Source organism: Scyliorhinus torazame, chromosome 2 (genome assembly GCF_047496885.1).
Source record: "Scyliorhinus torazame isolate Kashiwa2021f chromosome 2, sScyTor2.1, whole genome shotgun sequence".
NCBI lineage: Eukaryota > Metazoa > Chordata > Chondrichthyes > Carcharhiniformes > Scyliorhinidae > Scyliorhinus > Scyliorhinus torazame.
The window spans coordinates 12,970,372-12,996,695 of NC_092708.1; the positions used below are offsets into that span (position 1 = coordinate 12,970,372).

Below are 26,324 nucleotides of genomic sequence, written 5' to 3' on the forward strand. Positions count from 1 at the left end.
TCCCGTGCCCACCCCCCTGCCATACTAGTTTAAACACTCCCGTGTGACACTAGCAAACCTCGCGGCCAGGATATTTATGCCTCTCCAGTTTAGATGCAACCCGTCCTTCTTATATAGGTCACACCTGCCCCGGAAGAGCACCCAGTGGTCCAGATAACGGAAACCCTCCCTCCTACACCAGCTGTTTAGCCACGTGTTTAGCTGCTCTATCTTCCTATTTCTAGCCTCACTGGCACGTGGCACAGGGAGGAATCCCGAGATTACAACCCTAGAGGTCCTGTCTTTTAGCTTTCTGCCTAGCTCCCTGAACTCCTGCTGCAGGACCTCATGCCCCTTCCTGCCTATGTCGTGAGTACCAATATGTACAACGACCTCTGCCTGTTTGCCCTTCCCCTTCAGGATGCCCTCTACCCGTTCGGAGACATCCTGGACCCTGGCACCAAGGAGGCAACATACCAGCCTGGAGTCTCTTTCACGTCCACAGAAGCGCCTATCTGTGCCCCTGACTATAGAGTCCTCTATTACTATTGCTCTTCTGCGCTTTGACCCTCCCTTCTGAACATCAGAGCCAGCCGTGGTTCCACTGCTCTGGCTGCTGCTGCTTTCCCCTGATAGGCTATCCCCCCCGACAGTATCCAAAGGGGTATACCTGTTCGAGAGGGGGACAACCACAGGGGATTCCTGCACTGACTGCCTGCCCTTTCTGGGGGTCACCCATTTCTCTGCCTGCACCTTGGGTGTGACCACATTTACATAACTGCGATCTATGACGCTTTCCGCCACCTGCATGCTCCTAAGTGCATCCAATTGCTGCTCCAACCGAACCATGCGGTCTGTGAGGAGCTCCAGTTGGGTGCACTTTCTGCAGATGAAGCCATCCGGGACGCTGGAAGCCTCCCGGGCCTGCCACATCTCACAGTCAGAGCACTGCACCCCTCTAACTGACATTGCGTCAATTAATTAGTAAATTAAAGTTAAAAGTTTTTTTTTTAATGTTTAAGTTACTGTTAACTATCTGTTTCCTAGCACTAGATTTCTACTATAAATATGAAAGCTAAATATAGTACTCTCAGATCTCTGGCTGAGATACCCTTCTAAATTATAATTAAGTAATTATGTTTAATTAGTTACCAATGCTTAATTTTTTTAATTTATTGTAGATTCCCAACCAGCCACTCAGGTCACAGCTTTTCTGTGATGTCACTTCAGTTCCCCCCCCCCCCCCCGCCCCCCCCCCACACACACACACACACACACACACACACACACAATTTGAAAAGGTAATAAAAGTAAAAATGAGTAAAAATCACTTACTTACCTTCTCAGGGTCTTAGATGTTCTCAGGTTCTCTCCCTGACAGAGACTGCTCCTCCTCCTCCGAACGGCTCCCGAAACTAGGCCGCGATCTTTTTAAATCTCCGCTCCGACTCGCAGCTCCTGCGCTTTTTAAATAAAAGGTTGTTATTATTAGTATGTGGAGAGGATATTTCCTCTTGTGGGGTAATCTAGAATTAGGGGTCACTGTTTGAAAATAAGGGATCACCCGTTTAAAAAGGTGATGAGGTGAAATAGTTTCTCTCAGAGGGTCGGAAGTCTTTGGAACCCTCTTCCTGAAAAGGTGGTGGACGCAGAGTCTATGAATATTTTTAAGGCCGATGTGGACAGATTCTTGGTAAACGAGGGGGTGGTCCGTTGTCGGGGGGAGGTGGGATGCAGGTTTGAGGTCAGCCATGATCTTATTAAATAGTGCAGCAGACTCAAGGGGCCGAATGGCCTCCACCTGGTCCTTGTTTGTATGTTCGAAAAATAGGAGATAGTACAAGAAGAGGTAGTTGACGTACAGGACAGGCCGCATATTGAGGAGGCAAAGGTATGAGAGAGGCTGGGAGGGCTTAAAGCTGATAAATCACCAGGACCTGGTTGGTTCCAGGCAGGGATACTGAGGAAGTAAGGCTGGGAATTGTGGAGGTTCTGGCCATAATCTTCCAATTCTCCTCAGATCCAGGATGGTATCAGTGCAGAATCGGAAACCTCACACATTTGTTCAAAAAGGGTGTAAAGATGAAGGCAGCAACGACAGGCCAGTAAGTGGAACCTCAGTACTGGGAAAGCTTTGAACAATGATTGTTCAGGGAAAGTCGTGTTGAACAAACTTGCTTGAGTTTTTTGAGGAGGTCACTAAGAGGGTTGTTGAGGATAGTGTGGTTGACATGGGGCCGATTCTCCGTTCCTGAGACTAAGTGTGGATGCCGGGGCAGGATTCGTGGACTTCTGTGACAGTAAAACTGGCGCCGTACCTGTACTGATCCAGCGACTGTAGAGGGACTAGCCACGTGGAACACGCCCAATTCCAATGAGAAACGGTGTCAGATTCACCGGGTCCGTGATTGACACTCGGGAGGCTGACAAGCTGCAGCCACTCGCCACACACACTCATCCCAGGCAACACGATGGCACTGGTTGAAGCGTGCCCATCCCGTTAATGGGTCGGCTGGGACCAGAGGGCCCCAAAGGGGTGGCCTGGGGGGCACCAACACGTCTCATTGCCCTAAGTTCACAGTGGGCAGTCAGCTGCATGTCTGCCTTGCCGGCTGCGGCAATGGTGTTCCGTGCCCGTCCACCCCGACCCCGCAGCCCACCTCCTGGCCACCCCCCGGCTACTCCCCCCGGCCCTGTCAGAAGCCCCCTCCCCGGCCAGCGGCACGACTGCCAGCAAACTAGGACGATGTTGGGCACTTTCCGAACCCCCTCTCCCTCCCTCAGCAGCCACGGCGACGGTTACACGATCTCTGAAAGCACAAGTGAACGGCTCCATTGGGAATTTGCCCCGGTGGAGACGGATAACCGCGGAGGCCCCGGAGAATACAGAGTCAGGCCCACCAATGACATGCTCAAGCCGTTTATTGTACGTGCGGAGCGGAACGCATTGACGCTGCTGTCGAGGCGCCGGAGAATTGCGATTTGGCGTGAAGCTGACACCCGCCACGATTTCAGCGTCAAAACTGATTCCCCGCACAATCGCTTTTCCCAATTCCGACCGAGGGAGAAACCCGCCCATTTGATAAATCACAAGCTTGTCAGCAAAGTTAGTGCTCGTGGACTTCCGGGTGCGCCGATGACCAGCTAAGTCGCACGTTTCGGCGGCTCCCGGTGGAACGGACATTTGGGCTCTTAATAAGAGCCCCAACGGCAATTTTAACGGCTAAAAGTACTGTGCGGTAAACCAGAAGGGAATCCCCCCTGGATACGGATGGAAAAAGGAGAGGAAAGTGGCCGGATTGCGGTGGATCCTTTAGAGCAGCGGCCAGGAAGGCAGGCACAAAGCAAGATGGCGTCGGAAGGTGGCAGTTTAACATGGGGCCCTGAACAACAAGAGTTCTTGAAATGCTGTGTGGAAGAGCTCAAAAAGGATATGAAGAAGGAGCTGTTGGCCCCGATATGACAGGCGATCGAAGGGCTAAAGGAGGAGCAAAAGACCCAGGAGCAGGAGCTTCGGGTCGTGAAGGCAAAGGCTGCTGAGAATGAGGACGACATACAGGGCCTGGTGGTGAAGACGGAGATGCACGAGACACACCATAAACGATGTGTGGAAAGGCTGGAGGTGCTGGAGAATAATGCGAGGAGGAAGAATTTAAGGATTCTTGGTCTTCCTGAAGGTACAGAAGGAGCAGACGTCGGGGCATATGTGAGCACGATGCTGCACTCGTTGATGGGATCGGAGGCCCCGACGGGTCCGCTGGAGGTGGAGGGAGCCTATCGAGTTATGGCGCGAAGACCGAGGGCTGGAGAAATTCCTCGAGCCATAGTTGTGAGATTCCTCCGTTTTAAGGACAGAGAGATGGTCCTAAGATACAACAACAAAGAACAAAGAAATGTACAGCACAGGAACAGGCCCTTCGGCCCTCCAAGCCCGCGCCGACCATACTGCCCGACTAAACTACAATCTTCTACACTTCCTGGGTCCGTATCCTTCTATTCCCATCCTATTCATATATTTGTCAAGATGCCCCTTAAATGTCCCTATCGTCCCTGCTTCCACTACCTCCTCCGGTAGCGAGTTCCAGGCACCCACTACCCTCTGCGTAAAAAACTTGCCTCGTACATCTACTCTAAACCTTGCCCCTCTCACCTTAAACCTATGCCCCCTAGTATTTGACCCCTCTACCCTGGGGAAAAGCCTCTGACTATCCACTCTGTCTATGCCCCTCATAATTTTGTAGACCTCTATCAGGTCGCCCCTCAACCTCCTTCGTTCCAGAGAGAACAAACCGAGTTTATTCAATCGCTCCTCATAGCTTATGCCCTCCATACCAGGCAACATTCTGGTAAATCTCTTCTGCACCCTCTCTAAAGCCTCCACATCCTTCTGGTAGTGTGGCGACCAGAATTGAACACTATACTCCAAGTGTGGCCTAACTAAGGTTCTATACAGCTGCAACATGACTTGCCAATTCTTATACTCAATGCCCCGTCCAATGAAGGCAAGCATGCCGTATGCCTTCTTGACTACCTTCTCCACCTGTGTTGCCCCTTTCAATGACCTGTGGACCTGTACTCCTAGATCTCTTTGACTTTCAATACTCTTGAGGGTTCTACCATTCACTGTATATTCCCTACCTGCATTAGCCCTTCCAAAATGCATTACCTCACATTTGTCTGGATTAAACTCCATCTGCCATCTCTCCGCCCAAGTCTCCAGACAATCTAAATCCTGCTGTATCCTCAGACAGTCCTCATCGCTATCCGCAATTCCACCAACCTTTGTGTCGTCTGCAAACTTACTAATCAGACCAGTTACATTTTCCTCCAAATCATTTATATATACTACAAACAGCAAAGGTCCCAGCACTGATCCCTGTGGAACACCACTGGTCACAGCCCTCCAATTAGAAAAGCATCCCTCCATTGCTACCCTTTGCCTTCTATTGCCTAGCCAGTTCTGAATCCACCTTGCCAGCTCACCCCTGATCCCGTGTGACTTCACCTTTTGTACTAGTCTACCATGAGGGACCTTGTCAAAGGCCTTACTGAAGTCCATGTAGACAACATCCACTGCCCTACCTGCATCAATCATCTTAGTGACCTCCTCGAAAAACTCTATCAAGTTAGTGAGACACGACCTCCCCTTCACAAAACCGTGCTGCCTCTCACTAATAGGAATAGGATGGGAATAGAAGATGGGCAAAGAAAACTCGGAGCAGTAGGTGGGAGAACGCGGTGATCCGCGTATATCAAGACTGGAGTGCGGAGGTGGCGAGAAGGAGGGCGAGCTTTAATCGGGCCAAGGCGGTGCTTCATAAAAAGATGATCAAATTTGGAATGCTGCAGCCGGCAAGACTGTGGGTCACATATCAAGGGAAGCACCACTACTTTGAAACGGCGGATGAGGCGTGGACATTTATTGTTGAAGAGAAATTGGAATGAGTGGGTTATTAAAAAAGAACGTTCGAGACAAAGTGGTGGGGCGAGTATGGGGGGGGCGAAGAGGGGGGAAAAAAGGGTGGGGGGGAGATGATTTTTATGTTGTTAATCCTGCGACCCGGTAACTTTTCTCTCTTCCACAGGTTGTGGGGGAGGGAGGAAGGGAGGTTGAGGAGTTGGGGGCGTTAGCCATTGGGGGCAGGGCCAAAAGGGAAGCGCGGGCTTTGTTCCCGCGCTATGATAATTATGGCGTGAATCGGGAAGCAGGAAGGAGGGGGCGTCGCATGGTGCGAGCCGAGGTCACGGGGGGAAGCCGAGGTCGGCCAGAGTTTGCTGACTTCTGGGAGCAACATGGGGGGTGTAACTACGCTAGTGGGGGATCTAGCGGGGGGGTTGGGAGGGGGGGGATTTACTGGGTTGCTGCTGCTGGGGAGAGGGGGGAGCCGGAATGGGGTGGGGGGCACCGCCTGGGGGGGCCACAGCTGCGTGGGAACCGGGTGAGGAGCTGGGTAAAAGGGGATGGCTAATCGACAAGGGGGGGGGTAAAGAGGGGGTAATGGGTGGAGATTTTAACACGGTGCTGGAACCAAGGCTGGACAGATCAAGGTCCAGGACTGGAAGGAGGCCGGCAGCAGCCAAGGTGCTTAAAGACTTTATGGAGCAGATGGGAGGAGTAGACCCGTGGAGATTTAGTAGACCTAGGAGTAAGGAGTTTTCGTTTTTCTCCTATGTCCACAAAGTTTATTCGCGAATAGACTTTTTTGTTTTGGGAAGGGCGTTGATCCCGAAGGTGAGGGGGACGGAGTATACGGCCATAGCTATTTCGGATCACGCTCCACATTGGGTGGACTTGGAGATAGGGGAGGAAAAAGAACGGCGTCCACCCTGGAGAATGGACATGGGACTAATGTCGGATGAGGGGGTGTGTCTAAGGGTGAGGGGGTGTATTGAAAAGTACTTGGAACTCAATGATAATGGGGAGGTCCAGGTGGGAGTGGTCTGGGAGGCGCTGAAGGCAGTGGTTAGAGGGGAGCTGATATCAATCAGGGCACGTAAAGGAAAGCAGGAGGCTAGGGAACGGGAGCGGTTGCTGCAAGAACTTCTGAGGGTGGACAGGCAATATGCGGAGGCACCGGAGGAGGGACTGTACAGGGAAAGGCAAAGGCTACACGTAGAATTTGATTTGCTGACTACGGGTACTGCAGAGGCACAGTGGAGGAATGCACAGGGTGTACAATACGAATATGGGGAGAAGGCGAGCAGGTTGCTGGCCCACCAATTGAGGAAAAGGGGAGCAGCGAGGGAAATAGGGGGAGTGAGGGATGAGGAGGGAGAGATGGAGCGGGGAGCGGAGAGAGTGAATGGAGTGTTCAAGGCATTCTATGAAAGGTTATATGAAGCTCAGCCCCTGGATGGGAAGGAGAGAATGATGTGTTTTCTGGACCAGCTGGAATTTCCTAAGGTGGAGGAGCAGGAGAGGGTGGGACTGGGAGCACAGATCGAAATGGAGGAAGTAGTGAAAGGAATTAGGAGCATGCAGGCGGGGAAGGCTCCGGGACCGGATGGATTCCCAGTTGAATTTTACAGGAAATACGTGGACTTGCTCGCCCCGCTACTGATGAGAACCTTTAATGAGGCGAGGGAAGGGGGACAGCTGCCCCCGACTATGTCAGAGGCAATGATATCGCTTCTCCTAAAGAAAGAAAAAGACCCCCTGCAATGCGGGTCCTATAGGCCTATTTCCCTCCTGAATGTAGACGCTAAGATTCTGGCCAAGGTAATGGCAATGAGGATAGAGGATTGTGTCCCAGGGGTGGTTCATGAGGACCAAACTTGGTTTGTGAAGGGGAGACAGCTGAATACGAATATACGGAGGCTGCTAGGGGTAATGATGATGCCCCCACCAGAGGTGGAAGCGGAGATAGTGGTGGCGATGGATACCGAGAAAGCATTTGATAGAGTGGAGTGGAATTATTTGTGGGAGGTGTTAAGGAGTTTTGGCTTTGGAGATGAGTATATTAGATGGGTACAGCTGCTGTATAGGGCCCCGATGGCGAGCGTGGTCACGAATGGACGGGGGTCTGCATATTTTCGGCTCCATAGAGGGACGAGGCAGGGATGTCCTCTGTCCCCATTATTGTTTGCACTGGCGATTGAGCCCCTGGCAATAGCATTGAGGGGTTCCAGGAAGTGGAGGGGAGTACTCAGGGGAGGAGAAGAACATCTTCTGTATGCGGACGATTTGTTGTTGTATGTGGCGGACCCGGCGGAGGAGATGCCAGAGATAATGCGGATACTTGGGGAGTTTGTAGAATTTTCAGGATATAAACTGAACATGGGGAAAAGTGAGTTGTTTGTGCTGCATCCAGGGGGGCAGAGCAGAGAAATAGAGGACTTACCGCTGAGGAAGGTAACAAGGGACCTTCGCTACTTGGGGATCCAGATAGCCAAGATTTGGGGTACATTGCATAGGTTAAATTTAACGCGGTTGGTGGAACAGATGGAGGAGAACTTCAAGAGATGGGACATGGTATCCCTGTCACTGGCAGGGAGGGTGCAGGCGGTTAAAATGGTGGTCCTCCCGAGATTCCTCTTTGTGTTTCAGTGCCTCCCGGTGGTGATCACGAAGGCTTTTTTCAAAAGGATTAAGAAGAATATCATGTGTTTTGTGTGGGCCGGGAAGACCCCGAGAGTGAGGAGGGGATTTCTGCAGCGTAGTAGGGATAGGGGGGGGCTGGCACTACCGAGCCTTAGTGAGTACTACTGGGCCGCCAATGTCTCAATGGTATGTAAGTGGATGGGAGAAGGGGAGGGAGCGGCGTGGAAGAGATTGGAGAGGGCGTCCTGCAGGGGGACTAGCCTACAAGCTATGGTGACGGCGCCGTTGCCGTTCGCACCGAAGAAATACACCACAAGCCCGTGGTGGTGGCTACTCTGAAAATCTGGGGGCAGTGGAGACGGCATAGGGGTAAGATGGGAGCCTCGGTGTGGTCCCCGATAAGAAATAACCATAGGTTTGCTCCGGGGAGAATGGATGGGGGATTTGGAACATGGCAAAGAGCAGGAGTAACACAATTGAGAGATCTGTTTGTAGATGGGACGTTTGCAAGTCTGGGAGCGCTGACCGAAAAATATGGGTTGCCCCAAGGGAATGCATTCCGGTATATGCAACTGAGGGCTTTTGCGAGGCAACAGGTGAGGGAATTCCCGCAGCTCCCGACGCTGGAGGTGCAGGACAGAGTGATCTCAAAGACATGGGTGGGGGACGGTAAGGTATCAGACATATATAGGGAAATGAGGGACGAGGGGGAGATTATGGTAGATGAGCTGAAAGGGAAATGGGAAGAGGAGCTGGGGGAGGAGATTGAGGAGGGGCTGTGGGCTGATGCCCTACGTAGGGTAAACTCATCGTCCTCGTGTGCCAGGCTAAGCCTGATACAATTTAAGGTGTCACACAGGGCGCATATGACTGGAGCACGGCTCAGTAAATTTTTTGGAGTAGAGGATAGGTGTGCGAGATGCTCGAGAAGCCCAGCGAATCACACCCATATGTTCTGGTTGTATCCGGCACTACAGGGGTTTTGGGTGGGGGTGACAAAGGTGCTTTCGAAAGTAGTGGGGGTCCAGGTCGAACCAAGCTGGGGGTTGGCTATATTTGGGGTTGCAGAAGAGCCGGGAGTGCAGGAGGCGAGAGAGGCCGATGTTTTGGCCTTTGCGTCCCTAGTAGCCCGGCGCAGGATACTGTTGATGTGGAAGGAAGCCAAACCCCCGGGGGTGGAGACCTGGATAAACGACATGGCAGGGTTTATAAAGTTGGAACGGATTAAGTTCGTCCGAAGGGGATCGGCTCAAGGGTTCACCAGGCGGTGGCAACCGTCCGTCGAATACCTCACAGAAAGATAGAGGGAATGGAAAAGAAGAAGAAAGAAGAAGACAGCAGCAGCAATCCGGGGGGGGGGGGGGGGGGGGAGAGGAACCAGAAGGACTCTCAGGGATGTTAGTGTATATGTATAATATGTATAGGTTGTTGTTATAGGTAATTGTATATTGGACTGCTAAATTGTATTTTTGGAGAGTATTTATTTGGGACAAGGCAGCTGCCATTCAGTTTTGTTTTTTAATTTTGATGTTGTTTATATATTATTTATTTCTTGCTTAAAACTGGCCATTGTTATTTATATTGTTATATTACTGTGTAAAGGATACACAATGTACTGTCATGGTTGGCCAAAAATTTTGAATAAAATATATATTTTTTAAAAGTTAGTGCTCGTGGAATAAAAGGACAATAACAGCGCGGGTGTGAAATTGGCCAAGAGACACGATCAGAAAGCAGTGATGACCTGATATTTTTGGACTGGATTACACAGGATCTACGACAGAGAAATAGTCCACGCTGGTGTCCATGATGCACTCGAACCTCCTCCCATTTTTCCACATCTAAATCTATCATTGGAACTCCCTATTCCCTTCGGTGTGATAAGAGTGTCTAACTTCCCCTCAAATCTATCGACAATATTCACTTCAACCACTCCCTCCGGGAACGGATTCCACATTCTCCCCACTCTCCGGGTAAAGAGGTTTCTCCCGAATTTACGTTGGAATTTCTTCTTTGCTACCCTATACCGAGGGCCTCCAGTTTTGGCCTACCATTTTCTTTCTGGCCTTGTTAACGTGATTGGTGCACTTTGTCCTCAGCGATCCAGTTGTTCCACTAACCCAGCTAGACTTGTACCTTCCAAGTAATAAGTGACTTCTCCATTATTCCTACTCAAAACATGCTATCTCACATTGACTTTGTTTGTCAATCTTTTGACCATTCTGCAAGTTTATTCACGTCCTCCTGGATTGTTGCAATCCTCCTCAGGACTGACCACCCTGCCCCAGGTTTGGAGTCATCTAAAAATTTAGAAATTGTGCGTTTGGTTCCAAAGCGCAAATAAATCACAGAATTGTTATGGTACAGAAGGAGGCCATTTCGCCCATTGTATCGGTACCAGCTCGCCCAACGAACATCATTACTTAGTGCTGCACTCCTTCACTATGTTCCCATTCAAATAATCATCCAATGGCCTCTCGAACGCCCCGATTGAAGCTGCCTCCACCACACTGCCAGGCTGTACAGTCCACACCCAAACCACTCGCTGTGGGAAAACGCTTTTTCTTCACATCACATTTGCTTCTTTTGCAAATTACTTTAACACTGCGCCCTCTCGTTCTCGATCCTTTTACCAGCGGGAACAGTTTCTCCCCGTCTACTCTGTCCAGCCCCCTCATGATCATAGCCTTCTTCTCTCCCAGGAGAACAGTCCTGACCTCTCTCTCCTCATAACTGAACTTTCTCATCCCCGGAACCATTCTTGTAAACTTCTCCCGCACTCTCTCCAATGTGTTCACATCCTTCCTATCGGGTGGAGCCCAGAACTGGACGCAATATTCCAGCTGAGGGCTAAACAATCTCCTCGCTCTTGTGCTCTAAGCCTCTAATAGTAAAGCTCAGAATACTCTCTGCTTTATTAGCCGCTCTCTCCACCTGTCCTGCCTCCTTCAATGGCCCAAACACACATACACTCAGGTCCCTCTGCTCCTGCACCTCTTTTAAGAGTTTTACCCCTTATTTTATATTGTCTCTCCGTGCCCTTCCCACCAAAATGCATAATCGAACACTTTGTCCACACGGAACCTCATCTGCCACTGATCTGCCCACCCCACCAACCTGTCTGTGTCCTTTTGAAGTTCTATACGGTCCTCTTCACAGTTTGCAATACTCCTAAGTTTTGTGTCACCTGCAAACTTTGACATTGTTCCCTGCACACCAAGATCTCGATCATTCAGAGATATCATGAAAAACAATACTGGAGGAACATCCACGACAAACCTGCCACCAGCCAGAAAAATATTGATTGACCGTTACTCTCTGCTTCCTATTATTCGGCCAATTTGGTATCCATGTTGCTCCCGTCCCGTTTATTCCATGGGCTTTAACTTTTCTCGCAAGTCTATTATGTGGCACTGTATCAAATATCTTTTGAAAGTCCATGTACACCACATCTACAGCATTACCCTCATCGACCCTTTCTGTTACATAGAGTCACAGAATTTACAGAGCAGACGGAGGCCATTCGGCCCATCAAGTCTGCACCGGCCCTTGGAAAGAGCACCCTGCTTAAGCCCACACCTCCACCCTATCCCGGTAACACAGTAACCCCACCTAATCGTTTTTGGACACTAAGGGCAATTTAGCGTGGCCAATCCACCTTACCCGCACATCTTCGGACTGTGGGAGGAAACCGGAGCACCCGGAGGAAACCCACGCAGACACAGGGAGAACGTGCAGACTCCGCACAGGCAGTGGCCCAAGTGGGAATCGAACCCTGGGACCCTGGAGCTGTGAAGCAACTGTGCTAACCACTGTGCTACCGTGACCTCTTCAAAATACCTCAGCAAGTTAGTTGCACACAATTTTCTCTTTGGAAATCCATGCGGACCCTTCCTAATTCACCCCCATTTTCCCATGTGACCACTAATTCTATCCCAAATAATTGTTTCTAGAAGCTTGCTGCCACCGATGTTAAACTGACTGCTCTGTAATAGCTGGATTTACCCGCACAACCTTTTTAGAACAAGGGGGTAACATTTGCAATTCTCCAGTCCTCTGGCACCTCCCCAGGGTTGAGAGGAGGCTGGAAGATTGTGACCAGCTCCCCGGCAATTTCCACTCTCATTTCCTTCGACACATCGCATCCGGTCCCACTGCGTAGTCAACTTTCAGTATCGACAATCTGTTCAACACTTCCTCCTCATCAATTTTGAACACTTCCAGGGGCAGAATTTCCTTGTCTGTAACCATGTTCACTGAAGCCTCCACCTCCAATTTGTAAAGACAGATGTCAAGCCCCATTTAGGTCCCTAATTGGTCCCACTCTTCCTTTAACTATTTATCTACCTATAGCAGACTTTGGAATTCCCCTTCATATTGGCTGTCAGCCTCTTTTCACAAACCCTCTTCACTTCTTTAATGAGCTTTTCTCGCCTACCCTCTGAACTCCCTGTATATTTGCAGTTATATTTTCTACCTGGCACGTGTCGTAAGCACACTTTTTCTTCCTTGTTTAAATTTTTATCTCCTCTTTCACCCAGAGAGCTCACGATTTGTTAGTCCGATCTTACCTTCTTAAGGGAACACACCTTGACTGTGTCGGACCATTTCTGTTCAGCTACAGATTTTCCCACCGACCTTGCGCTTTCCAGACTAACCGGCCCAGTTCCGTTCTCACAGAGTCACACAGCGCAGGAGAGGCCTTTCCCTTCAGCCCATCGAGTCTGCACCGACACATGAAAAACCCCTGACCTGCCCACCTCATCCCATTTAACAACATTTGGCCCATAGCCTCGAATGTCAAGATGTGCCAAGTGCGCATCCAGTTACTTGTTAAAGGAGGTGAGGCAACCCGCCTCTACCCCCCTCCCAGGCAGCGCGTTCCAGACCCTCACCATCCTCTGGGCAAAAAGGTTTTCCCTCAAATCCCCTCAAACCTCCTGCCCCTCACCTTGAACTTGTGTATCCTCGTGACTGACCTCTCAACTAAGGGGAACAGTTGTTCCCTGTGCACCCTGTCCATGCCCCTCATAATCTTGTCCACCTCGATCAGGTCTCCCGTCAATCTTCTCTGCTCCAGCGAAAACAACCCCAGCCTATCCAACCTCTCTGTAAAACTGAAATGTTCCATCCCAGGCAACATTCTGGTGAATCTCCTCTGCACCCCCTCCAGTGCAATCACATCCTTCCTATAATGCGGCGACCAGATCTGCACACAGTGCTCCAGCTGTGGCCTCACCAAAGTTCTATACAACTCCAACATGACCTCCCTGCTTTGACCTTCCTGGGCGGCACAGTAGCACAGTGGTTAGCACTGTTTCTTCACAGCTCCAGGGTCGATTCCCAGCTTGGGTCACTGCTTATGCGGAATCTGCATGTTCTCCCCGTGTCTGCGTGGGTTTCCTCCGGGTGCTCCGGTTTGCTCCCACAAGATGTGCTGTTAGGTAATTTGGACATTCTCAATTCTCCCTCTGTGTACCTGAACAGGTGCAGGAATGTGGCGACTAGGGGCTTTTCACAGTAACTTCATTGCAGTGTTAATGTAAGACTACTTGTGACAATAAAGATGATCATTATTATTATAATCTCTGCCTCGATTGATAAAGGCCAGTGTCCCATATGTCTTTATCACCACCCTATTAACCTGCCCTTCCACATTCAGAGATCTGTGGACAAACACACCAAGGTCCCTTTGTTCCTCGGAACGTCCCAGTGTCAGGCCGTTCATTGAATATTTCCTCGTCAAATTACTCCTTCCAAAGTGTATCACCTCTCACTTTTCAGGGCTAAATTCCATCTCCCACCTCTCTGCCCATTTGACCATCCCGTCTGTATCTTCCTGTAACCCAAGATACTCAATCTCAATGTTAACCACATGGCCAATCGTAATAATATAATAATAATCACTTATTGTCACAAGTCGACTTCAATCAAGTTACTTCTGTGAAAAGCCCCTAGTCGCCACATTCCGGCGCCTGTTCGGGGAGGCCGGTACGGGAATTGAACCCGCGCTGCTGGTCTTAGTTCTGCATTACAATCCAGCTATTTAGCCCACTGTGCTGATCCTACCCCCACATAGTCATCTATCTCGTTTATATAAATGACAAACAATAGGGGCCCAGCACAGATCCCTGTGGTACGTCACTGGACACTGGCTTCCAGTCACCATAGCAACCGTCTGTCATCAACAGCTGTCTCCTACATATAAGCCAATTTTGAGTGCACCTTATCAAGTTACTCTGTATCCCATGTGCATTTTATGTGCATGTTATTGGCCCACTGAAGTCGCTCTCTTTCAGTTAATTATTTTTACTCTGGGTTACCACTTCTCAACCCCTAAACCTTCTAATACAATGATCACTGTCTCCTAAATTTTTATTTTTTATTATTTTTTTTAACGATACAGCGCAGTACGGGCCCTTCGGCCCACGATGTTGCACCGAAACAAAAGCCATCTAACCTACACTATGCCATTATCATCCATATGTTTATCCAATAAACTTTTAAATGCCCTCAATGTTGGCGAGTTCACTACTGTCGCAGGTAGGGCATTCCACGGCCTCACTACTCTTTGCACTCTGACCTCTGTCCTATATCTATTACCCCTCAGTTTAAAGCTATGTCCCCTCGTGCCAGCCATTTCCATCCGCGGGAGAAGGCTCTCACTGTCCACCCTATCTAACCCCCTGATCATTTTGTATGCCTCTATTAAGTCTCCTCTTAACCTTCTTCTCTCTAACGAAAACAACCTCAAGTCCATCAGCCTTTCCTCATAAGATTTTCCCTCCATACCAGGCAACATCCTGGTAAATCTCCTCTGCACCCGCTCCAAAGCCTCCACGTCCTTCCTATAATGCGGTGACCAGAACTGTACACAATACTCCAAATGCGGCCGTACCAGAGTTTTGTACAGCTGCAACATGACCTCCTGACTCCGGAACTCAATCCCTCTACCAATAAAGGCCAACACTCCATAGGCCTTCTTCACAACCCTATCAACCTGGGTGGCAACTTTCAGGGATCTATGTACATGGACACCTAGATCCCTCTGCTCATCCACACTTCCAAGAACTTTATAATTAGCCAAATATTCCGCATTCCTGTTATTCCTTCCAAAGTGAATCACCTCACACTTCTCTACATTAAACTCCATTTGCCACCTCTCAGCCCAGCTCTGCAGCTTATCTATATCCCTCTGTAACCTGCTACATCCTTCCACACTGTCGACAACACCACCGACTTTAGTATCGTCTGCAAATTTACTCACCCACCCTTCTGCGTCTTCCTCTAGGTCATTGATAAAAATGACAAACAGCAACAGCCCCAGAACAGATCCTTGTGGTACTCCACTTGTAACTGAACTCCATTCTGAACATTTCCCATCAACCACCACCCTCTGTCTTCTTTCAGCTAGCCAATTTCTGATCCATATCTCTAAATCACCCTCAATCCCCAGCCTCCGTATTTTCTGCAATAGCCTACCGTGGGGAACCTTATCAAATGCTTTGCAGAAATCCATATACACCACATCAGCTGCTCTACCCTCGTCTACCTGTTCAGTCACCTTCTCAAAGAACTCGATAAGGTTTGTGAGGCATGACCTACCCTTCACAAAGCCATGCTGACTATCCCTGATCATATTATTCCTATCTAGATGATTATAAATCTTGTCTCTTATAATCCCCTCCAAGACTTTACCCACTACAGACGTGAGGCTCACCGGTCTATAGTTGCCGGGGTTGTCTCTGCTCCCCTTTTTGAACAAAGAGACCACATTTGCTATCCTCCAGTCCTCTGGCACTATTCCTGTAGCCAATGATGACATAAAAATCAAAGCCAAAGGTCCAGCAATCTCTTCCCTGGCCTCCCAGAGAATCCTAGGATAAATCCCATCAGGTCCCGGGGACTTATCTATTTTCAGCCTGTCCATAATTGCCAACACCTCTTCCCTCCGTACCTCAATGCCATCTATTCTATTAGCCTGGGGCTCAGCATTCTCCTCCACAACATTATCTTTTTCCTGAGTGAATACTGACGAAAAATATTAATTTAGTATCTCGCCTATCTCTTCAGACTCCACACACAATTTCCCATCCCTGTCCTTGACTGGTCCTACTCTTTCCCTAGTCATTCGCTTATTCCTGACATACCTATAGAAAGCTTTTGGGTTTTCCTTGATCCTTCCTGCCAAATACTTCTCATGTCCCCTCCTTGCTCGTCTTAGCTCTCTCTTTAGATCCTTCCTCGCTACCTTGTAACTATCCATCGCCCCAACTGAAACTTCACACCTCATCTTCACATAGGCCTCCTTCTTCCTCTTAACAAGAGATTCCACTTCTTTGGTAAACCACGGTTCCCTCGCTCGACGCCTTCCTCCCTGCCTGACCGGTACATACTTATCAAGAACACGCAGTAGCTGATCCTTGAACAAGCTCCACTTATCCAGTGTGCCCAACACTTGCAGCCTACTTCTCCACCTTATCCCCCCCAAGTCACGTCTAATGGCATCATAATTGCCCTTCCCCCAGCTATAACTCTTGCCCTGCGGTGTATACTTATCCCTTTCCATCATTAACGTAAACGTCACCCAATTGTGGTCACTGTCCCCAAAGTGCTCTCCTACCTCCAAATCCAACACCTGGCCTGGTTCATTACCCAAAACCAAATCCAACGTGGCCTCGCCTCTTGTTGGCCTGTCAACATATTGTGTCAGGAAACCCTCCTGCACACACTGTACAAAAAAACGACCCATCTAATGTACTCGAACTATATCTTTTCCAGTCAATATTTGGAAAGTTAAAGTCTCTCATAATAACTACCCTGTTACTTTCGCTCTTATCCAGGATCATCCTCGCCATCCTTTCCTCTACATCCCGAGAACTATTTGGAGGCCTATAGAAAACTCCCAACAGGGTGACCTCTCCTTTCCTGTTTCTAACCTCAGCCCATACTACCTCGGAAGATGAGTCCCCATCTAGCATCCTCTCCGCCACCGTAATACTGCTCTTGACTAGCAGCGCCACACCTCCCCCTCTTTTGCCTCCTTCTCTGAGCTTACTAAAACACCTAAACCCCGGAACCTGCAACATCCATTCCTGTCCCTGCTCTATCCATGTCTCCGAAATGGCCACAACATCGAAGTCCCAGGTACCAACCCATGCTGCCAGTTCCCCTACCTTATTTCGTATACTCCTGGCATTGAAGTAGACACACTTCAAACCACCTACCTGAACACTGGCCCCCTCCTGCGACGTCAAATCTGTGCTCCTGACTTCTATACTCTCATTCTCCCTTACCCTAAAACTACAATCCAGGTTCCCATGCCCCTGCTGCATTAGTTTAAACCCCCCCAAAGAGCACTAACAAATCTCCCCCCCCAGGATATTTGTGCCCCTCAGGTTCAGATGTAGACCATCCTGTCTGTAGAGGTCCCACCTTCCCCAGAAAGAGCCCCAGTTATCCAGAAATCTGAATCCCTCCCGCCTGCACCATCCCTGTAGCCACGTGTTTAAATGCTCTCTCTCCCTATTCCTCATCTCACTATCACATGGCACGGGCAACAACCCAGAGATAACAACTCTGTTTGTTCTAGTTCTGAGCTTCCATCCTAGCTCCCTGAAAGCCTGCCTGACATCCTTGTCCCCTTTCCTACCTATGTCGTTAGTGCCAATGTGGACCACGACTTGGTGCTGCTCCCCCTCCCCCTTAAGGACCCGGAAAACACGATCCGAGACATCACGTACCCTTGCACCTGGGAGGCAACATACCAAACGTGAGTCTCTCACGCTCCCACAAAATCTCCTATCTGTGCCCCTGACTATCGAGTCCCCAATTACTAATGCTCTGCTCCTCTCCCCCTTCCCTTCTGAGCAACAGGGACAGACTCCGTCAGAGGCCCGTTCCCCATGGCTTACCCCTGGTAAGTCCCCCCCCCACAAGTATCCAAAGCGGTATACTTGTTTCTCAGGGGAACGACCGCAGGGGATTCCTGCACTGACTGCTTCTTCCCAGTCCCTCTTACAGTTACCCACCTATCTCCAATCTTTGGTGTAACTAATTCCCTAAAGCTGCTATGTTCCCCCACTGACACTTGATCTACTTGGCCCACCTCATTCACGTGAACCAGGTCTAACAGTGCATCCTTTCTGATTGGACTGGACACATCCTGCTGTAGAATCTTTCCTGAACACAATCTAGGAACATATACCCTTCTCGGCTCTTTCCACCAGTGTTCTTCAAACATTTTTTCCGGGGACCCATTTTTACCAACCGGCTAACCTTCGGGACCCAACCCGGCCGACTTTCCCGACCCACGCCGGCCGACCTGCGCGACCCACGCCGGCCGACCTTCGCGACCCACGCCGGCCGACCTTCGCGACTCACGCCGGCCGACCTTCGCGACCCACGCCGGCCGACCTTCGCGACCCACGCCGGTTGACCTGCGCGACCCACCATTTTCTCTTAGCTTGTTTGCTGCTGACAAAAATGGAGGAAATGGTTTTGGGTCCCTTTGGCCCTCGTACACGCTCCTCCAATGGAACCTGTTGGATGAAGGTGAAGCCTTCCGGTGTCGGAAAGTATGGAGTCTCCAACTGTTCAAAGTTCTGCATTCTTTTCCGTAAAATTTTATTAAAGAAAGCCCGCCCGAACTTGTAAAAAAAAAATAAACTGAATAAAATAAATGAAAAAAAAAATTAAATGAATAAAAAAAAACCCAAACTTGTAAAACAAAAAGCTGCGACCGTTAAAAAAAATAGCAGCCGCACTGCGCACGCGCGCCGATGATCGTGCGCGCATGCACAATGAGGCCGAATTTTTTTTTGCATGTTCGCGGCCATTTCAAAGGCCGCTTGCAGCCGGCGTTATGAAAAGACGGCTGCTGCGTGGGGATTTGCGCGATCGGGAGTGCCGTGAAGGACGGTTCCGTGACCCTCCCGACAACCCACCCGCGGGTCGCTCCCCCGACTTTAAAGAACACTGCTTTACACAACCACTGTCCCAGTCTACATTTGGGTAATGAAAGTCTCCCATTATAACTACCCTATAATGTTTGTGTATCTGTGTAATTTTCCTGCAGATTTGTTCTCCTACCTCCTTCTCACTAGTTGGTGGTCTGTAGACCACACAGAGTAATGCAACTTCACCCTTCGCTGTTCCTTCGCTCCAGCCAAATTGATTGTGTCCTTGAACACTCAGCAACATCCTCTTTCTGCAGCACTGCAGTATCTTCCTTCACCAATACCGCCACCTCGCCCTTTTTCTCCCAGTTCTACTTTTTCTGAACACCTTGTGCCCGGTGTCATAATATCCACGCATGTATATAATGAGATGCAGACAGGCAGTGATTGACACACAGGATGACCAGTAAGCACACAACACAGTGCAGCCAATCACCAGACAGGACACGACCACTATAAAGCCAGAGGGCACTAGGTTTCCCGCTCTCTCGGGACCCAGCTACTGAGACGGTCAGAGTCCACGAGCTAGCACAGTGCAAACACCATGCGGTAGCTAGTAAGTCTGGTCAGGCTAATACAAGGTCTCCAGTCAGTTCAATATAGTGTCGACCCACAGCTGAATATGTATAACAGTTCTATCGTTGAAGAAAACAGTGTTGGATCTTCTCCAGTGTTAGACGTCTGATTCTAGCTTCCCTGCATCGATTGCAGTCCACATCGAACCAACCTGCCTAACACATCACCCGGGAATATTTAACATCCAATTCTGCCCTTCCTCAAGCCAGGCCCCTGTTATAGCCACAACAGCATAGTTCCACATCGCAATCTGTGCCAGTAACTCCCCAATCTTATTCACTATAGTCAATTCATGCACAGTGTGACCATAGTTAATGAGAGTTCTGGACAGCAGTGATTCCAGGGCTGACCCTTGTGGAATACCAATCCCCCCCCCCCCCCCATATTCATGTTGGTCCCTGGAGTGAGGGTGTTGTCCTATAATGAGAAACTGGGTAAATTGGCCTTATATTCTCTGGCGAGCGAGAGGCAATCTCTGTGAAGTGTACCATATTCGAATGGGGTCTGACAGGGTTGACACCGAGAGGATGGTTAGCCAGGCTGGAGAACCCAGTGCAAGGGGGCACAGTCTCAGGAGAAGGGAACAATCATTCAGGAATATTTAGAGGAGATTTGAGGGGAAATGTTTTCACCCAGAGGTTGGTGGGAATCTGGAGCCCAACTGCCTGAAAGTGTGGTAGAGACAAGAACACGCAACATGCAAGTGACATTTAGGTGAGCACTTGTAACGCCATAGCCTCCAAGGCTACGGACTAAGTGCTGGAAAATGGGATTGGAATGGATAGGTGTTTGATGGCCGACACAGACATGATGTGCCGAAGGGCCACTTTCTGTGCTGTAAAACTCTGTAACAGAGATGAAGAGAAATCTTTGGGGCTGGTTTAGCACAGGGCTAAATCGCTGGCTTTGAAAGCAGACCAAGGCAGGCCAGCAGCACAAGTTCAATTCCCGTACCGGCCTCCCCGAACAGGCGCCGGAATGTGGCGATGAGGGGCTTTTCACAGTAACTTCATTTGAAGCCTACTGGTGGCAATAAGCGACTTTCATTTTTCATTACTTCACTCAAAGGCACGTGAATCTTTGGAATTCTCTGTCCCAGGGAGTTGTGGATACTTAACTGTTGAATATATTTGAGGTTGGGTAGCACAGTGGATAGCACTGTGGCTCCACAGCGCCAGGGTCCCAGGTTCGATTCCCCGCTAGGTCACTGCCTGTGCGGAGTCTGCACGTTCTCCCCGTGTCTGCGTGGGTTTCCTCCGGGTGCTCCGGTTTCCTCCCACAGTCCAAAGTTGTGCGGGTTAGGTGGATTGGCCACGATAAATTGCCCTTAGTGTTGCAAAAGGTTAGGAGGGGTTATTGGGTTATGGGCTTAAGTGGGTCGGTGCAGACTCGATGGGCCGAATGGCCTCCTTCTGCACTGTAGCTTCTATGTTGGGGATAGACAGATTTTTGTTCTCTCTGCGAATTAAGGGAGTTGGGGATTGGAAAGTGGAATTGAAGCTCCAGATCAGCTATGGTCGTATTGAATGGTGCCGAATCGATGGGCCGAATGGTCTACTCTGAACTCTTTTGTGTTCTCTACTTATCTCCTGCCATCAACACTTTGTTCTCCTGGCCTGTTCAGTTTACTCTCAGGCTGCTGACACTCCTTGTAGGTCCCCCCCCCCACCCCCATCATTGCAGTTTAAAGCTTCCCCCCCCCCCATCCCCGCTCCCCCATATACCCATTGGGCAGGACACAGGCCCCTTCCTTGTTCAGGTGGACCACGTCCCATCAGTCCCGTTCCACCCTGGCCCAGGATTGGCGTCAAAGCCCCATGAAGAGGAACCCTTCCCTCCCACACTGGCCCCTCAGCTACACATTCAGTCCCCAGCTTGCTTTCTGCCTCTGTCAGTTCACACGCGGCTCGGGCAATAATCCAGAGACTATTACAGAATCCTGCCTTTTAATTCACAAGCTATCTCCCGGTACTGCAGGACCTCCTGTCTGCTCCTATCCATGGAATTTGTTGCAGCGTGGGCCAGGATAACTGGTCTTAATCCTTTCCGTTCCAGGTTCGACACCAGCTGCCGTGAGATGTTCCTCACCCTGGCACAGGGCTGCAAAGGACAATGCCGATCCCTCTAACAGGAAGATTCCCCAGGGGTCCATGTGCATTCACCACCTCGGCCTGGATTCCCTCCCAACCCAATCGCCAACCCAGCAACCTTCACCTCTGTGAGCTTCCATTGTGCCAAAAGTCTCACGTGGAATGTGTTTCCTTGACCCTGCCTTCAGAGAGAGAGACCTGCAGTTATATCGTGCCTTTCTATATATTTCTGAAATAGGTTTTGAGTGCCAAATTGTTTATTTTTCCAATAGGCAATTTTAGCGTGGCCATTCCACCTACCCTGTCCACACACAAATACACGCCCCACACCAAAACATACACACACACCCCTACCCCCACACACACCACCCCTACCCCCACACACACACCCCTACCCACCCTCACACACACACCGCTACCCCCACATACACCCCTATCCATCCACATAAACACCCCTACCCACCCACACACCCCTACCCACCCTCCCCACCCTCACACACCCCTACCCCCACACACACCCCTATCCATCCACATAAACACCCCTACACACCCACACCCCTACCCACCCCGACACACACCCCTACCCAGCCTCACACACACACCCCTACCCGCCCACACACACCCCTACCCACCCTCACACACACACCCCTACCCACCCTCACACACACACCCCTATCCACCCACATAAACACCCCTACCCACCCTCACACACACACCCCTACCCACCCACACACCCCTACCCACCCTCACACACACCAGCCTCACACACACCCCTACCCACCCTCACACACACACCCCTACGCCCACACACACACACCACCCTCACACACACACCCCTACCCACCCACCCACACACACTCCTACCCACCCACACCCCCTCCCCACCCACCCCTACCCACCCACACACCCCTACCCACCCAGACACACCCCTATCCACCCAGACACCCCCTATCCACCCACACACTCCCCTATCCACCCACACACCCCTACACACACACACACCCCCCACCCAAACACACTCCCCTACCCCCCCACACACACACACTCCTACCCACACACAACCCCACCCACACACCCCCACCCACACACCCCCACCCACACACCCCCACCCCTCCACCCACACACACTCCCCTACCCACCCACCCACACACCCCCCACACACACACACACTCCCGCCCTCACCCCCCCGCCCTCACACACACCCACACCACCCCACCCAAACACACTCCCCTACCCACCCCCCCACACACACATCCACCCCCATCCACAGCCCCCACACACCCACCCCCCCCACACACACACACACACACACACACACACACACACCCCATACCAAAACACACACACCCCACCCCCCCCACTCACACCCCCACACCAAAACACACACACATCCACACCCCCTACCCCCGCACACAACCACCCCCCCCCCCCCAGCCCCACACACACACTCCGACCCACCCACCCACACATGTTTGAGTCCAAGAAGAGATTGACGGAGGGGGGAGGGAGGGTGGGAGGGGGTAAGAGGGAAGAGAAAATGAAAAATGAAATGAAATGAAAATCGCTTGTCACGAGTAAGCTTCAATGAAGTTACTGTGAAAAGTCGCCACATTCCGGCGCCTGTTCGGGGAGGCTGGTACGGGAAAGCCCAAGGGAATGTTTCTGAAGTACATCAGTGTGAGACTGCAGCGTGGAGCCTGCTCCAGATAGGGAAGGCTGCTCCGGATAGGGAAGGCTGCAGTACGGAGACTGCTCCGGATAGGGAATACTGCAGTACGGAGACTGCTCTGGATAGGGAATACTGCAGTACGGAGACTGCTCCGGATAGGGAATACTGCAGTACGGAGACTGCTCCGGATAGGGAAGGCTGCTCCGGATAGGGAATACTGCAGTACGGAGACTGCTCCAGATAGGGAATACTGCAGTACGGAGACTGCTCCGGATAGGGAATACTGCAGTACGGAGACTGCTCCAGATAGGGAATACTGCAGTACGGAGACTGCTCCGGATAGGGAATACTGCAGTACGGAGACTGCTCTGGATAGGGAATACTGCAGTACGGGGACTGCTCCGGATAGGGAATACTGCAATACGGGGACTGCTCCGGATAGGGAATACTGCAGTACGGGGACTGCTCCGGATAGGGAAGGCTGCTCCGGATAGGGAATACTGCAGTACGGAGTCTGCTCTGGATAGGGAATACTGCAGTACGGAGACTGCTCCGGATAGGGAATACTGCAGTACGGAGACTGGTCCGGATAGGGAAGGCTGCTCCGGATAGGGAATACTGCAGTACAGAGACTGCTCCGGATAGGGAATACTGCAGTACGGAGACTGCTACGGATAGGGAATACTGCAGTACAGAGACTGCTCCGGATAGGGAATACTGCAGTACGGAGACTGCTCCGGATAGGGAATATTGCAGTACGGAGACTGCTCCGGATAGGGAATACTGCAGTACGGAGACTGCTCCGGATAGGGAATACTGCGGTACGGAGACTGCTCCGGATAGGGAATACTGCAGTACGGAGACTGCTCCGGATAGGGAATACTGCAGTACGGAGACTGCTCCGGATAGGGAATACTGCAGTACAGGGACTGCTCCGGATAGGGAATACTGCAGTACGGGGACTGCTCCGGATAGGGAATACTGCAGTACGGAGACTGCTCCGGATAGGGAATACTGCGGTACGGAGACTGCTCCGGATAGGGAATACTGCGGTACGGAGACTGCTCCGGATAGGGAATACTGCAGTACGGAGACTGCTCCGGATAGGGAATACTGCAGTACAGGGACTGCTCCGGATAGGGAATACTGCAGTACGGGGACTGCTCCGGATAGGGAATACTGCAGTACGGGGACTGCTCCGGATAGGGAATACTGCAGTACGGAGACTGCTCCGGATAGGGAATACTGCAGTACGGAGACTGCTCCGAATAGGGAATACTGCAGTACGGAGACTGCTCCGGATAGGGAATACTGCAGTACGGAGACTGCTCCGGATAGGGAATACTGCAGTACGGGGACTGCTCCGGATAGGGAATACTGCAGTACGGGGACTGCTCCGGATAGGGAATACTGCAGTACGGGGACTGCTCCGGATAGGGAATACTGCAGTACGGAGACTGCTCCGGATAGAGAAGGCAAATAAAACAGATTAATCCCGTCTCCAGGGAAATGGAAGCTGGGGGCAGGGCATCTGGGAAATCCCTGAATCCAGGGAACGAAGCTGCTGTGTCGAGAGAGAATCGTTGGCGATTTGCCGTCCTCACAGGGATGGGGGATTAAAGGCTGTAGCTGTGATCGGCAAAGCTCTTGCCTGAAAGGGCGGCTGAGTGGGAACTGAATTAGAGAAACATTTGAAAAGGAAATATTTGCAAGGCTGTAGGGTAAGAATAGAGGAGTGGGACTTACTGAACACCTCACTCAAAGGGCTGGCTATGGGGTAAATAGTTTACACCAGCTTTGTACAGATCGGTCCTGGCTGTGGTGTGTTGGACCTCGATGGGGAGAGCTCACCGAAGGAGCACACAGTCACAGTCTGTTTTCAGTCACTGCTCACGAACTAAACACTCAGCAATTACTGTCTGTGCACAGGACAAATGTTAGAGACCGCACAACCTCAAAACACATCTCCACAGTGTAAACCCTTCACACAGAGACAAATACTTTCTCTTCCTTTGCAGCCATAACATTAGATCATTAAAATGTTTGATTATGAAAGTATTTTCTTCAACTAAAGACTAGCTTTGAACATGGGAGTGTGAATAAGGCCCAGCGAAGGGTGGGGTTCCCCTGACTCACCAGTCTTGGCTTAGTTTAGGAATTCACAACAGCAAAGTCACAGAGCTGAGGCCTGAAGTCGGAGTAAAGAACCTGAGCCCCCAGTACTGAGGGAGTGCTGTACTGTCAGAGGGTCAGTACTGAGGGAGTGCTGCACTGTCAGAGGGTCAGTACTGAGGGAGTGCTGCACTGTCAGAGGGTCAGTACTGAGGGAGTGCTGCACTGTCAGAGGGTCAGTACTGAGGGAGTGCCGCACTGTCAGAGTGTCAGTACTGAGGGAGTGCCTCACTGTCAGAGGGTCAGTACTGCGGGAGTGCCGCACTGTCAGAGGGTCAGTACTGAGGGAGTGCCGCACTGTCAGAGGGTCAGCACTGAGGGAGTGCTGCACTGTCAGAGGGTCAGTACTGAGGGAGTGCCGCACTGTCAGAGGGTCAGCACTGAGGGAGTGCTGCACTGTCAGAGGGTCAGTACTGAGGGAGTGCCGCACTGTCAGAGGGTCAGTACTGAGGGAGTGCTGCACTGTCAGGGGGTCAGTACTGAGGGAGTGCTGCACTGTCAGGGGGTCAGTACTGAGGGAGTGCCGCACTGTCAGAGGGTCAGTACTGAGGGAGTGCTGCACTGTCAGAGGGTCAGTACGGAGGGAGTGCTGCACTGTCAAAGGGTCAGTACTGAGGGGCTGCTTCCGTATTGGAGGGTCAGCTCAAATAAGCCTCCAGAATGTTAACCTCACACTCACCACTCACACCTCACGTTCTCATAGAATCATAGAATTTAGTGCAGAAGGAGGCCATTCAGCCCATCGAGTCTGCACCGGCTCTGGGAAAGAGGACCCTACCCAAACCCACACCTCCCCCCTATCCCTGTAACCCAGTAACCCCACCTAACAGAAGGGCAAT

The 26,324-nt window shown here is 50.8% G+C and overlaps 1 protein-coding gene across 5 annotated transcripts in view; it reads right to left on the reverse strand.

Annotated features, from left to right (window-relative positions):
* The window catches only part of tmbim1a (transmembrane BAX inhibitor motif containing 1a), a 152,987-nt gene that overhangs the window by 100,518 nt on the left and 26,145 nt on the right, over positions 1-26,324 (reverse strand). Inside the window, exon 2 of one of the 5 annotated variants that reach the window (XM_072468665.1) lies at positions 1,319-1,437. The exons of 2 other annotated variants lie outside the window; for them this stretch is intronic. The gene's annotated coding sequence lies outside the window, so the exon portion shown is untranslated. Of the gene's footprint in view, positions 1-1,314; positions 1,443-26,324 lie in introns of all 5 variants that reach the window. 2 more of the 5 variants (XM_072468667.1, XM_072468666.1) reach the window with 2 other exon arrangements.